We start from the raw sequence: 15,635 nt of genomic DNA, 5'->3' as shown, positions 1-15,635 counted from the left end.
TCCACATTCCCATTTCTAATATGGAATAAATTGTACTGGAAATTGTTAGATCACTATCTTTCAAAGGTGTTATTGATTGTATATACTTTAAGGGGTGACAAACAATTCTCTATCAGGATACAATAAAGCCTGAACAAACACATCTTTTTGTTGCGCCCTTTCTTAACTATAAATTTTTTTATTTGTTACTCTCTTTACTGACAAACAATTTTTTTTTTGTTTCTCTCTTTCTGAACATACAAACTTTTTCTTGTTCTCTTTGCTATAATGATATCATCCCCCACAAATTTTTTGGTAAACCTGAACTAATTAATAGGACATTCAACATTTCATTCAAAGTTCAAAATTTTTTTTGTCAGCGATTTCATTAGATTGAGGTGAGTATGTGCAGTATTTGATAGATGATTCCATTTTGCAAATATATTTCTGCAAAAGAAAATTTATATTCTCAACATCTACCACTTCTAATCATGACAATATTTTATCTAACTAATTTTCAACTTCAAATTTATATTGCTTATATGGTTCTCTTGCTTTATCCTTATTATTAAGCAAAGAAACATAACAATGTCTAGTGCAATTGTCAATAAAATTTATGAAACACTTTTTTCACTACGAGATGGTTTTCCCACTACGAGATGGTATTGACTCCATATAAAAATGTCAGTGTAAATCAATTCTAAGGTTCTAAAATTTTTTTCAACAACACATACTTAACATTTAATTTGTTGCACTAGGAGTTAGGCAAAACTTCTAAGTTGATAAGTTTTTGCAAAGTTTTGTAATTGACAGACATTGTCCCAAATGTTCATGTCACAAACAATTTGATTCTAGTAAGAACAAATAGAAATACTTGGTTTTAAAAAACCTTCTGCGAGGTAAAATTTTCCTACAAATATTTTGTTCTTTACTTGTTATAACTTTGTCAAATCCAAACATTGTTTTAGAGTCAACACCTTGCCAGATGTCTTTTGTAGAAGGACCCCATGAACATATTCTTTAGGTCCAATAAAGACAATATGACCGAAATATTTGTTTTATAACACAAAATAACTGATCAGTTTTCACCAGTGTTCATGTCTATACAAGTAGACATATTTTTTCATGAAAAATCACAATATTTTAAGTGACTCTTTTTCATCAAAGAATACAATTCTTTTGAAAGAGTAATATAATTTTGTAGTTTTATACTATTCATATCATATACTAGTAAAGAAAGACTCAACGACCGCAATATCAAATATACTCCAAAAATTTCGTGGGTCTAACAAGATACAAGAATGTTATTAAATTTTATATCTTCTACTTTTAAATTTAAATTAGATCGTAAGTCTAATTTTTTCTTTATCACAAATAAATAACCCCTACATTTTAAGTATGTTTTCAAAAATATTTTTCAAGTATTCGAAATTATTCCACATATTTTGTTTCCATTCTTTCAACTTGTATATCATCAAAATACACATTGATAACACAAAATCTTCTTTTGGAGATTTAATCCATAGAAACACCCATTTGCAAGCACAAAAATCACTAATTTTATGTTAGTAGTGTTTTTTTTACTTTCTAACGCAACTAGACAGACCACTTAGTATGTAGAATACTAACAATAAAGATTCAATCTTTATACAACCTGTTTCCAATTTAACGATGAAGTTTTTATATTTTTCTAATCGTTAACCGAATAAATCTTGAATTTTGATGAAGTTTTTATATTCTTGGAATCAGTTTCACATTCATAAAAGGAGTAAACCAGAAATGTTTCAATCTCCAGAAATCTCAAATACAACATTGTTTCTAGATAACGATGAAGATTTTATCTCTTTCAAATCATTTAGCCTTAATATTCCTACAAAGATTTTTTACTCTTCAAGTCACAACATTCATTCAAACAGAGCATTTAACATATTGGTGAATTTACTATTTTCTTTAAACCAATGCACAATCTGATGTGTTCGTAAAGTTCTTATATTCTTCAATCAAAGGAGTAAAAAAAATCAGAAGATTTTAGTCTCCAAAAGTCAAACACAATCAAATTTCACATGGAGTAGAAAATTACAAAAGTACCCCTCTAAATAGAGTACATATTAGCAATAATAAACATATATTCTGGATCATTACATAATGACTTATATCCTAACATTTATGAAATACATCTCATAACTTATAAAGGATAGAAAAATAATAATAATCAAGTGAAATAAAGATAGAACCTGTTTTTTACTCTCACCGAATCATATTCTATCTATTGATTCCATGCAAGTCACGTTCCTAGCTAATTTTTTTCTCCTTTCCTTAGTTTCCATCATGTTCCTATTTTTCTCAAGAAGACATTTAATTTCGACAAGAAACTAAACTCATGTTCAAATATTGTTAGGAGACAACATTTGTTCATTTACTTTTTCTCATACTTATGTAAAACTAACATAGGGAAAAAAATAAAAAAAAGTGCAGTGAGTTGCTTCAATGCACTTGGAAAGAAACTAAAAATAATCTTACCCATCCAATTAAGGAAAACATACTACAAAAAATATACTCGAACATATTAAAGAAGTATTAATTCATTCCAAATCTCTTTTATCATATGATAAAATAATTCTCTTTTTCGTCTTATTTTCCCGATAAAAAGAACACTGAAAATAGAAGTAAGTCTTACCACATAAAATACCATCAATATTAAATTTCTTAAATTTGTTGCCTCCTATATACCGATTAGCAAACTAGAAATAATAAAAGTTAAAAAGAAAAACACAAAAAACTATCTGAGTCCACAGAACCCACTGTGTGTCCTTGAGAAATTTAATTCCTTCAAGTACACAAGGTTGCATATTACATCCTCCCAAGATAAAATGGATTAACCATTGAAGAAGTAGTGGTACCTCAAACTTCAATAATTTCAACGAACTCAAAATGACATCAACAAATCACGCACAAAGACATGATTGATCAGTTTTGTTTCGTAAGAAATGTATGCAAAAGAAGAAGATAATTCAATGCAGAAAAATGAGTAGTATTAATTACTCGAACAGATTAAAGTAGTATTAATTCATTCCAAATCTCTTTTATCATATGACAAAATAATTTTCTTTTCATCTTATTTTTCCCAATAAAAAGAAAACTGAAAATAGAAGTAAGTCTTAACACATAAACTACCTTCAATATTAAGTTTCTTAAATTTGTTGTCTCCTATATACCGATTAGCAAACTAGAAATAATAAAAGATGAAAAGAAAAACACAAAAAACTATCTGAGTCCACAGAACCCACTGTGTGTCCTTGAGAAATTTAATTCCCTCAAGTACTCAAGGTTGCAGATTACATCCTCGCAAGATAAAACGGATTAATCATTAAAGAAGTAGCGGTACCTCAAACTTCAATAATTTTAACGAACTCAAAATGACATCAACAAATCACACACAAAGACACAATTAATCGATTTTGTTTTATAAGAAATGTATGCAAAAGAAGAGATAATTCAATGCAGAAAATGAGAAAAAAGCCTCTCTATTTATAGACAACAAACAATAAAGGTCGCAACTCTTTGAAAATAAGACAACCTTTCAGAAACGTCACAACTCTTCGAAAACTACACAAACTTTCAAACGGTCACAATCCTTTAGAAAAGACACAACTTTTCATAAAGATCACAACCTTTCTGCAAAGTCACAACCCTTCAGAAGAGTCACAACCCTCCAGTTCATGTTCAAACCTTAAAGAACCCAACACTAACTTCCAATTGCATTTTTTTTTTTTGCATTTTAGTAGTTACAACCCAATTTTTTCCATAGAATTATGCCTCAAACTTTGTGTAAATAATTGACGTGTCTATATTAGTTGAAGAAACAAATTGAAACGTCTACATTGAAAATGACAATTATCTCGGTATTTTCAATTTCTAGATTCATCTCTGTATCTTAAGAATAAGACGAAGATAATGAGTATGATTATCTGTTACAAACTTTTTTCTTTATTTCTGTCAATTCTTTTTATGAGGTAAGTTGCATTGAAGTTAGTAATAAGTTGCATTGAAGTTAGTAATAACTATGGAGTTGCTTAAATTCTTCTTAACCCCCCAACCCCATCTCTCAAATTGAGGATTCTTGACTGCTTTTACTTGACTGCTATTGCTTAAAGTTGAAGTCTTGATTGTGAAGATGATGGAAAATATTGAGAAGATATTTGATGCAGAAGAAGTGATTGAGGATTTTGAGGTGATGACAAAAGATGCTGGGAGGATTCAAGAAGAGACACTTGAGAAAATTCTGAAAGAAAATGGGGGAACAGAGTATTTGAAGCAATGGGGCCTGAATGACAGAACTGATGTTGAGACTTTCAAGGCTTGTGTCCCCATTGTCAGTCACAGTGATTTGGATCCTTACATTCAAAGAATTGCTGATGGTGATCTTTCACCTATACTTACTGGAAAGCCCATTCATGCCATCTCCTTGAGGTAAGCAAAAAAGTTTCTCTTTTTTTTTAGACCCCACTTGTGAGCGGTATATTGTTGTATGTTTAAAGAGGAAATTTAATGGTTGATTTGCAGTTCTGGTACTACTCAAGGGAAGCCAAAGTTTGTACCTTTCAATGATGAATTGATGAATTCCACAATGCAGACATTTAAGACTTCTTTTGCCTTTAGGAACAGGTAATTCTTCATTTTGTTTTGTCTTATATCTCATGTAATTTTCATGTTGGTTCATTAAGTTTTTTTTTTCATAAATACATCATATAGCCTATGTTTTTTTTCTTTTAGAGAATTTCCAATAGGGAATGGGAAGGTTTTGCACATTATTTACAGCAGCAAGCAATTTAAAACTAAAGGTGGTTTGGCAACTGGAACAGCCACTACCCATGTGTATAGAAATGCACAATACAAGAAGACAATGAAGGCAATGTCTACCCCAATTTGTAGTCCTGATGAAGTAATATTTGGTCCTGATTTTCAACAATCTTTATACTGTCACCTCCTGTCTGGTCTCATTTTCCGCAATGAAGTTCAAGTTGTTTCGTCTGCATTTGCACATAGCATTGTCCAAGCTTTTCGAACTTTTGAACAAGTATGGGAAGCACTCGTTGTTGACATAAGGGAGGGAGTCTTATCGAGCCGAGTCACAGTCCCATCTATAAGATTGGCCATGTCAAAATTGCTGAAGCCTGATCCAGAACTGGCTGATACAATTTATAACAAATGCTCAAGTTTAAGCAATTGGTATGTCTTGATTCCTAAACTCTTCCCGAATACAAAGTACATATATAATATCATGACAGGTTCCATGGAGCCTTACTTGAAGAAACTGAGGCACTATGCAGGGGAATTACCTCTAGTGAGTGCAGATTATGGTTCCTCTGAAGGATGGGTTGGAGTAAACGTTAACCCAAAATTTCCCCATGAGATGGTTACTTATGCAGTGTTACCAAATACTGGCTATTTTGAATTCCTCCCACTCGAGGAAAATCTCATTGGCATGGAGATAGCAAATACTCCAGTCTGCCTGACTGAAGTTAAACTTGGTGAAGAGTATGAAATTGTCTTCACCAATTTCGCAGGTACAACTTTCTTGCACGTCTTCTCTTGAAAATTCTATGCTCATCAAATTGAGGTCTCTCTTCGTATATGAACTATGGAGTGAGCATAACATGCTAAACCTGGGATAATTGAGCATATTCTTATAATTCAGTGATTCTTCCCAGTGAACGAGTTCTGCTCTAATTTTAGTGACTCCCATGTTATTCAACATAGACTTGTGGAGTTTAGCATCGTCCTTAGTCTTCGTACTTTATGGCATTATTGCAGGAACATAATCACTTACAAATGCCTGCCTGGCATAAAATACTAAATTCTGCTAAGATAGAAAAGATTTATCGTTTGCTTTTATGCCTTATTCTGACGTTTTTTTCATGTTCTGTTGTACTCATTTGTTTAGCAATACGTGCATGTGCTTGATATTCATTTCCTTTTGTTGTTAAGTACTTCTATATAGAATGCTGGAATATTTTGCATTTTGCCTTCTGAGTTCCACATAACAGGTTTATTCAAAATAACAAGCTATCGGTCTATCTATTGTGTCATATACGACTTTAGCTATATGTACTGACAGTATAATTGACGAGAGTTATGCATTTGTATATGCAGGTTTATATCGTTATAGACTGGGTGATGTTGTGAAGATAAAAGGATTCCACAATAGCACTCCAGAGCTCCAGTTTGTTTGTCGAAGGAACCTTGTGCTGAGCATTAACATAGACAAGAACACCGAGAAAGATTTGCAACTAGCTGTGGAAGCTGCAGGCAAGCACTTAGTTGACGAAAAACTAGAAGTGGTGGACTTCACCAGCCATGCCAACATCTCATCTGATCCAGGACACTATGTCATCTTCTGGGAACCGAGTGGGGAAGCAACTGATGAAATATGCAAGAGTGCTGCAATTGTCTGGACAAATCGTTCCTCGATTCAAGCTACGTGAACAACAGGAGAATGAATACAATTGGAGCACTTGAACTGCGGATTGTGAAGAGGGGAACCTTTCATATGATATTGGATCATTTCGTTGGATTAGGAGGCGCGGTGAGCCAGTTCACAACCCCTAGATGTGTTGGTCCAAAAAATAGCTCATTGATCCAAATACTGTCTAGTAATGTTGTTAAGAGCTATTCCAGTACTGCTGTCTTTTAAATTTATATATGTATCTTTCCAAATTTGTAGTCCTGCTGGGATTTCTTATCTAAATAGTGTAATATATATATATATATATATATATGTTTTTTTTGGACTAATATCTATATATAGAGAGAACTGACGGTGGATACAATCATTGAGCAGAATTAGTAGTGGTTTGGGATTGCCTTTGTATGCTGATGAATGCACAACGAAGGTAGCTAGAATCTCCTTTGCCAGAGTTTTGATTGAGCTTGATCCGAAGGTGATTTATGAATTGATACTTGCATATTGTCCAAAGTGTCTCCAGGTTGGACATAATGCACAACACACCTAATGTACAAACCAAACCCATTGTTCCTAAGGATAAGCCACAAGCTCAAGAGTGGCAACCTAAACGGGATGACCAGAAGTTTCCAAATCTTGTTGATCCCATAGGGTTACAGTTGAATGAGTGCCAAACAACCCCGGTATAATTGCACATTCCAACAATGGACTTAAGGCAGAGAGACAAGGGGAGCTGACCAAAGAAAAGGAGGACGGTAAATGGAGAGAGGTAAGAGGAAAATCCGCAGCAAGAAGTGTGTGGAGACCTTTATTAATACCTGGTGTTAATAGTCTGAATGATTTATGCGATATTAATTCTACATTTGTTCAATTTTTCTGTAATGCAAAGAATAGAAAGTCAATTATGTTACAAAGAAATTAATTCTTCCGTTCCAAAACAAAGAAGAGTTTCTATCGAATGTGATGTAATGGCTTTTAATGCCATTAACATTGAATATGAGTTATACAAATTAATTCTTCACTTTGAAACTCCTCTTTGGAAAATCCTATATAATCATGACATTTGTGAATATTATAAGACATCCAACAAAAGGGAATACAAAAACATTTTCCCTCCTCTCTTCTTATCCTTAGAATATTTTTTGGGCAATAGGTTTTGAGCAACCTCCAAACTCTCAGCCACGAGTGCACGTGTTTGAGAGTAACTGTGGAACCTTAGAGAGCGACCGGCTGCAGCAATTTGCACCGGAGTCGAGCCGAAATCGCTTTCAAGGCAGTGGCTTGCCACGATACAATGTTTGTGATATGTTATTTACTATTTTATAATTTCATTCTAATATCAATATTTTAGTAATTTTCCCAACAATTTGAAAGTGATTCCCTAACATACAATGTTGATAATGGCTATTTCTTTGAACAAAACTTTTAATAATTTGTCAAAACTTGAGTCTTTGGATGGAAATAATTTTAAATGATGGTCACAAAAACTTTTAATTTTCTTTTGAACAATTAGAAGTTGATTATGTTTTATTTAAAGAACCTTCTATGAATGGTTCTAACACTGCTTATGATTCTAGTAATGTTGTAACTGTTGATGATGTTGTTAAAAAGAAGTTTGAAAAGGATAACAAAATTGTTAAAGGACATTTGCTAAATCATATGACTGACCCTTTATTTGATTTATTTTAAAAATATAAATCTGCCAAAGAGATATGGGATGGTTTGGAAAAGAAATATGGTGATGATGATTCAGGAAAGAAAAAATATGTTTCCAGCCAATGGATTGAATTTCAAATGGTTGATAATAAGCCCATAATGGAACAAGTTCATGAATATGAAAATTTGACTGCAGATGTTCTCAACGAGGACATGAAGATGTATGAGATATTTCAGGCTAATGTTCTGCTTGAAAAATTCCTACCATCTTGGAGTGATTATAGAAATCAATTAAAACATAAGAAAAAGAATTTAACTCTCCGAGAACTTATTAGTCACATGAGGACTGAAGAGGCGAACCGTCTCAAAGATAAGATGGAAGAACTTTCTCTTAATTCTTCTAAAGTTAATCTTGTTGAATCTTTTAGTACTGTTGTGAAAGACAATTTCAAAGGCAAACAAAAGAAAGTCTTAAAAAGGGAACTCATGAAGAAGAAAAATCAATTCAACAAGCCAAAAAGTCAAATTCAAAAATTTAAGGGTTCTTGTTTTGCTTGTGGAAAAGTTGGTCACAGGGCTGCGAGGTGCTATCAATGAAAAGGGCAGGACTCAAAGCAGGAAGGACAAAGTGATGTCCAAGCTAATCTTGCTGAGGGTAATGAAGTTATTGATGTTGTAGTCGTTGAGGCAAATCTGGTGGCTAACAAAACTGACTGGGTACTAGACACAGGCGCTTCAAGGCATTTTTGTTCCAATAAAGAGTTATTCCATGACATTGAGGAGTCCATTGATGGAGAGTGTGTATATATGGGTAACTCCACTACTGTTGTAGTAATGGGTAAAGGAAAAGTTTTACTTAAATTAACTTCAGGAAAGACATTATTCTTGAACAATGTTTCGTATGTTCCCTCCCTCCGTAGAAACTTAGTTTTCGGAGCACTTCTCAACAAAGTAGGCCTTAAACTTGTTTTTTAAGCTGATAAAATAATTATTTATCGTAGAGGAGACTTTGTTGGGAAGGGATATCTTAGTGGAGGATCATTTGTATTGAACATTGTTCAAGAGATTGTCAATAATGGAAGTATTTCAAATTCTGCTTATATTGTTGAGTCTATCAATTTGTGGCATGGTAGACTAGGTCATGTCAATATTGCTTCCATTAAAAGACTTAGGAAAATGAAATTATTTCTTATGATAAAAACTGATGATTTTTCTAAATGTCATGTGTGTGTAGAAGCAAAGCATGCCAAGAAACCTTTGAAATCTGTTATTAGTAGAAAGACTGAATTACTTGAAATAATACATTCAGATTTAACAGATTTCAAGAACACTGTTAGCAAAGGTGGAAAAAAGTTTTACATTACTTTTGTTGATGACTTTTCTAGATACACCAAGGTATATCTTCTTAAGTCTAAAGATGAAAATGAAAGCATGTTTTTGAAATTCAAAGCAGAAGTGGAAAATCAATTAGACAGGAAAATCAAGAGATTTAGATCTGATAGGGCTGGTGAATATAGTACTAATATTCTAGAAATTTTTTTGTGAGAAAAATGGTATTATACGTGAGTTTAGTGCTCCCTATACTCCCCAACAAAATGGTGTAGCCGAACGAAAAAATGAAACCCTTAAAGAAATGATGAACTCTATGCTTTTAAGCTCTGTCTATCTGACAATATGTGGGGAGAAGCAGTCTTGTCTGCATGCTATATTCTTAATAGAGTCCCGCATAAGAAGTTAGACAAGACCTCATATGAGCTGGGGAAAGGATTTGTTCCTAATTTGAAATTTTTAAAAGTGTGGGGGTGTTTGGCTAAGGTTGGTCTACCTGATTTTAAATGAGTAAATGTTGGTTCTAAGACTTCTGATGCTGTCTTTATAGGTTATGCTCAAAATAGTACTGCATATAAATTTATGTCTCTAAATGATTATTCTATTTGTGAATCTAGAGATGCAGAATTTTTGAGCATATTTTTCCTTTAAAAAATAATGTGCCGAGTGATGTGAAAAATAATGATTCTACATCTATGTTTATTGATTCACATGTTGTACCTTTTTCTAGAGTTATTTCTAATGAATATGAAAAAGAACTTAGGAGGAGTAAGAGACGTAGAATTGAGACAAGTATTGGTCCTAATTTTATTACTACTTTCTTAACTGAAAATTATGATATTAATGTTTTAAGTGATGAATTAGTGTCTATCTATTTAATAGAAGAAGATCCTAAGACTTATGATGAAGCAATGAGATCAGTAGATGTTGTATTTTGGAAAGAGGCTATTAAAAGTGAGTTAGACTCTATAGTTTCTAATCACACTTGGGACTTGCATGATTTGCCTTAAAGTTGTAAACCCATAAGTAGCAAGTGGATATTTAAGATGAAATTGAGACCTGATGTACAATTAATAAATATAAGGCTAGACTTGTGATTAGGGGTTCTAACCAAAAGAAAGGCGTTGATTACTTTGATACTTATTCTCCTGTGACTAAAATAGCAACCATTAGAACTCTTATTGCTTTAGCCGCCATTCATGATTTAGTGGTACATCAAATGGATGTTAAAACTGCATTTCTAAATGGTGATTTAGAGGAAGAGATCTATATGACTCAACCTAAGGGTTTTGTGGTTCCAAGAAAAGAGGATAAATTATGCAAACTGAGAAAGTCCTTGTATGGACTAAAACAAGCACCTAAGCAATGGTATGAAAAAATTAATATCACCATAGTGGATAATGACTTTGTTGTTAATTCATCTGATACATATGTTTATTCTAAGATCATAGGTTCAGATTGTGTCATTATATGTTTATATGTAGATGACATGTTAATTTTTGGTCCTAATGTGAATGTTATTAATGAGACTAAGAACTTTTTGTCTTCTAAATTTGAAATGAAAGATCTTGGTGAAGAAGATGTGATTTTGGGAGTTAAAATCAAAAGAACTGCTATGGTTTCTCTTTGTGTCAGTCTCATTACCATTGAAAAGATGTTGAAAAAGTTTGGTTGTTTTGATGTAGTTCCAGTGAGAACTCCTTATGATCCTAGCATACACTTGAAGAAAAATAAAGAATCTAGTGTTTCTCAATTTGAATATGCTAAAATAATTGGGAGTGTAATGTTTCTCATGAACTATACTCGGCCTGATATAACTTATGCTGTTAGTAGATTGAGTAGATATACTCATAATCCCAGTAGTGAACACTGGAATGCTCTTCTTCGATTTGTTAAGGTATTTGAGAGGTACTATGAATTGGTGTTTGCGTTTTAACAATTTCCTGCTGTTTTAGAAGGTTTTTGTGATGCAAACAGGGTAACTGACAATGATCAAGTTAGCTCCACCAGTGGCTATGTATTTACTTTTGGTGCAGGTGCTATTTCGTGGAAGTCTTCCAAACAGACTTGTATAGCACATTCTACCATGGAATCAGAATTCATTGCTCTCGAGTTGGCAAGCAAGAAGCTGAATGGCTATGAAATCTTTTGGCGGATATGCCTCTGTGGGGAAGACAAGCTTCACCAGTTTCTCTTCATTGTGACTCACAGGCAACAATTGAAATCGCCCAAAATAGTGTGTACAATGGAAAAAAGAGACACATTCGCATCAGACATGGTGTAGTTAACAATTGTTGAAACTGGGTGTTATTTCATTGGAATATGTAAGGTCTGAAAGAAATTTGGTGAATCCTATGACGAAGGGCTTGACAAGGAAAATAATCCTTGAAACGTCGAGGGGGATAGAGCTAAAGCCCATTGATTGAGGTAATGAGGTGGACCTATTAGGCCTCAATATACACGTAGGTGATTCCATCAAGATGTGGTCGCCTTTGATGAAAGACTTGGGTCGTCTTTCTAGAGCACTCATAAGACCCAAGGTATGTGTGCATGACCATAAAGGCACGTTGTATCGCGGAGGTTGCTTAAATTTAAGGATATGGTATGTGTTATGAGGGTCTCAATTCATATCGGTTGCGTTCAAGAGTACTTCACTTCGTGTATAAAAGTTTTTTGCCTCATATCACTACGTGTCAATTCAAATCGAATGATATTGACACTTAAGTACATGTTCCTTCCTTTTGTCCAAAATTTGTTCTTACTCTTTATCTTTGCATTAGTGGGGGATTGTGATATTAATTATACATTTTTTCAATTTTTCTGTAATGCAAAGAATAGAAAGTAAATTATGTTACAAAGAAATTAATTCTTCCGTTCCAAAACAAAGAAGAGTTTCTCTCGAATGTGATGTAATGACTTTTAATACCATTAACATTTAATATGAGTTATACAAATTAATTCTTCACTTTGAAACTCCTCTTTGGAAAATCCTATATAAGCATGAACTTTGTGAACATTATAATAAATCCAACAAAAGAGAATACAAAAACATTTTCCCTCCTCTCTTCTTATCCTTAGAATATTTTGGGCAATAGGTTTTGAGCAACCTCTAAACTCTCAGCCATGAGTGCACGTGGCTGAAGTTTTGTATGAGCAATGGAAGGATAAGAGGCCGGTTATAGAAGGTCGGATTACTTGGGGAGCTTTCAAAATGATTTTCCTTGATAGGTTATTTCCCTTGGAACAAAGGGAGAGGAAAATGCAAGAATTGATCACCCTTTGTCAAGGGGGTGTGAGCGTGAAGGAGTATAGCCTTAAATTCACTCAACTATCAAAACATGTTCCTACTATGGTTGTGGATTCTAGGGCCAAGATGAACAAATTTGTCATAGGGATATCCGATCTTGTAGTTAATGAATGTAGGTCGGCTTTGTTGATTCCTTTCATGGACACCTTTCGTCTCATGGTTCATGCCGAACAAATTGAGGAGCAAAATCTTAAGCAAGTTGGTAGGGAGTTGAAGAATGTAAGAACGAAGATGGGAATTCTTCTAAGACAAGATTTGAGGTTCAAGACAAACCAATGTTCAAAAAGAGGTTTTCCAATCAAGGCTCGTCTTTTACTCCAAGGGTCATCAAGAGGAAGGTGCCTACTCTCATGCCCCAAGAGGGGAAAAGTGGAAGATCTTATGTTGAGAAGCCTCTTTGTGCAAAATGTGACAAGAGACATGATGGTAAGTGCCTAGTTTGCATGGGTAATTGTTATGGTTGTGGCAAGAGTGGTCATATGAAGATAGATTGCCCTATGATGAATTCTCAAGGAAGGGAAAATTCTCAAACTCAAGCAAGTGCCCCAAACCCGGATGCTCCTAAGAAGAATCGCTTGTATGCTCTCGAATCCCGAAGTGATCAAGAGAGCTCCCCGGATGTGGTGACTGATTTGTTAAGCTTATTCTCGTTTGATGTATATGCTTTGTTGGAACCCGGTTCCATATTGTCTTTTGTGACCCCTTTTGTATCCATGAAGTTTGATATACTACCCGACATATTAGACGAACTTTTTTCAGTTTCTACCCAGTGGGTGATTCCGTGATGGTTAATAGAGTATATAGAGGTTGTCCTATTTCCTTGCCCAATAGAGTTACATTAGCTGACTTGATAGAACTTGATATGCTTTATTTTGACATCATATTGGGAATGAATTGGTTGCATGCTTGCTTTGCCTCTATTGGTTGTAGGACGAGGGTAGTCAAATTCAATTTCCAAAATGAACCTATTTTTGTGTGGAAGGGAGGAAACACAAATCCTAGGGGTAAGATTATCTCATGTCTAAAAGCCTCCAAATTTATTGCAAAGGGTTGTCTCTACCACATAGTGAGAGTTAGGGATCTTGAATTTGAAGTCCCTCCCTTAGAGTCGGTACCCATAGTGAGGTAATTTCTGGAGGTATTTCCCGGTGATCTTCCTGGAATTCCTCCAGAATGGGAGATTGACTTCGATGTAGATCTATTACTCGATACACAACCTATTTCAATTCCTCCTTATCGGATGGCCTCAACAGAGTTGAAAGAACTAAGGGCTCAACTTAAAGATTTGCTGGATAAGGGTTTTATTCAACCAAGCATATCTCGATGGGGGACCCTGTATTGTTTGTGAAAAAGAAGGATTGGTCTTTGAGAATTTGGATCGATTATTGTCAATTGAACATAGTCACTATAAAGAATAAGTACCCACTCCCTAGGATTGATGACCTATTTAATCAACTCCAAAGATCTAGCTACTTTTCAAAGATTTGGTTATCACCAACTTAGGGTGAGGGAGGTTGATATTCCAAAAACGGCATTTCAAACAAGATATGGTCACTTTGAAATCCTAGTGATGTCATACGGTCTAACAAATGCCCCGGCGGCATTCATGGATCTTATGAATCAGTTTTCAGAAAGTATCTTGATTTGTTTATGATTGTCTTCATTGATGACATTTTGATATACTTTAGGATTAAAAATAATCATATGAGACATTCGAGGATAGTTTTGCAAGTTCTAAAGGATATCCAACTTTTTGTTAAGTTTAGCAAGTGTGATTTTTAATTGAGGTCGGTTGCGTTTCTTGGGCACATTGTCTCTAGTGAAGGACAGAAGTGGTTAAAAGTTGGCCGAGACCTTTGAGTCCTACCGACATCCGAAGTTTTCTAGGGTTGTTCGGTTACTATAGGAGGTTTGTCGAGGGATTTTCATCTATCTCATCTCCATTAACGGACTTAACCCAAAAGAAGTCTAAATTAGAATGGTCGGAATTGTGTGAAAAGATTTTCCAATTATTGAAAAATAGACTCACCACCGCTTCGGCATTGACCTTATCGGAGGGTACCAAAGGCTTTGTGATTTATTGTGATGCCTCCCGAGTGGGTCTAGGATGTGTGCTCATGCAACATGGAAAAGTCATAGAGTATGCTTCTAGACAATTCAAGCCACATGAGAAGAATTATCCAACTCATGACCTTGAGCTTGCGGCCGTGGTATTTGTTTTGAAAATTTGGAGACACTATCTTTATGGGGTGCATGCGGATGTATTCACCGATCACAAAAGTCTCCAATATGTATTCACCTAAAAAGACTTGAATATACACCAAAGGATATGGTTAGAGCTTTTAAAGTATTACGATATGAGTGTCCTTTACCATCCCAGAAAAGCTAATGTTGTGGCGGATGCTTTGAGTCAAGTATCTATGGGTAGTGTGGCTCATGTTAATTAAGACAAAAAGGAAATACTCAAGGATGTTCACAGGTTGGACCGTTTGGGTGTTCAACTAGAAGAATCGTCGAATGGTGGTTTTATGGTTCGTCATAACTCTGAGTCGTCTTTAGTGGTGAATGTAAAGTCTAAGCAACATCTTGATCTCCTATAGATGGAGTTGAAAGAGTCGGTCCTTAACAAGTATAATGAATCTTTCTCCCAAGGGGAGGATGGGGTACTTAGGTACCAAGGGAGGTTATGTGTGCCAGATGTGGATGGTTTAAGGGGAAAATCATGGATGAGGCTCATGGGTCCCGATAATCCATCCATCGGGGGCCACCAAGATGTATCATGACTTGCGCGACATCTATTGGTGGACTAGAATGAAAAGAGAGGTGACTAAGTTTGTGTCGAGGTGTCTAAATTGCCACAAGTCAAAGCCGAGCATCAAGGCCCAGGTGTCCTAACCCAAG

At 34.7% G+C, this 15,635-nt stretch overlaps 1 pseudogene; it reads left to right on the top strand.

The window, feature by feature from the left end:
- The first annotated feature begins 4,023 nt into the window (after positions 1–4,023).
- LOC107022770 lies at positions 4,024–6,706 on the top strand (annotated as a pseudogene).
- Positions 6,707–15,635: the final 8,929 nt, after the last annotated feature.

The sequence above is a fragment of the Solanum pennellii genome, chromosome 6, assembly GCF_001406875.1.
Source record: "Solanum pennellii chromosome 6, SPENNV200".
NCBI lineage: Eukaryota > Viridiplantae > Streptophyta > Magnoliopsida > Solanales > Solanaceae > Solanum > Solanum pennellii.
Note: the sequence above shows the minus strand (reverse complement) of the source record. Positions and strands in the feature narration are given on the sequence as shown.